This window comes from Alexandromys fortis, unplaced genomic scaffold (assembly GCF_014885135.2).
Source record: "Alexandromys fortis isolate MF-2015 unplaced genomic scaffold, M_Fortis_MF-2015_v1.1 scaffold_56, whole genome shotgun sequence".
Classification (NCBI taxonomy): Eukaryota; Metazoa; Chordata; class Mammalia; order Rodentia; family Cricetidae; genus Alexandromys; species Alexandromys fortis.
In genome coordinates, this window is record NW_026067935.1 from 6,881,886 (window position 1) to 6,882,448 (window position 563).

The following is a 563-nucleotide window of genomic DNA, read 5'->3' on the forward strand; positions in this document are numbered from 1 at the left end:
GTCACATGCCAATAGTGGGTCTTGGTATGCAACCAAAGGGTTAAATTTCCAATTTCTAACTCAAAGTAGAACAAAAAATTTATAAACCTTACGTGTATATATATGTCTATATATATATATATACATATATATAGAGACATGTATTTATGTCAAAATACTCAGTGGTAGATACTCTATAGGATGGCAATCATGTTCCCCAAAAAGGGGGTGGGGAGGAAAGGAAATGCTGTCTTTCTGCAAGGCAGAGCTCCACATCCTCTAGAGACTTGGAATTCAAATCTAATTTTACAAATACCACACAGCCAGGCACTGCTCTGCATGCCTGCAAATCCCAGAACTTGGGGAACAGAAGCAGGAAGATGGAGAATTCAAAGCCCCCTGGAGCGACATAGCAAGCAATAAAGCAAAGAACGGGGTGCTAAGGGGCCGACTCAGCTGTCAATAGCACACTGCTCCTGCGGAGAACCTGAGTTCAGTGCCCTAACTGCCTCTAACTCCAGCTACACGGTGCCCAGCAGCCTCTAGGGGCACCTACCCACACAGACGCACGTGCATATATATAT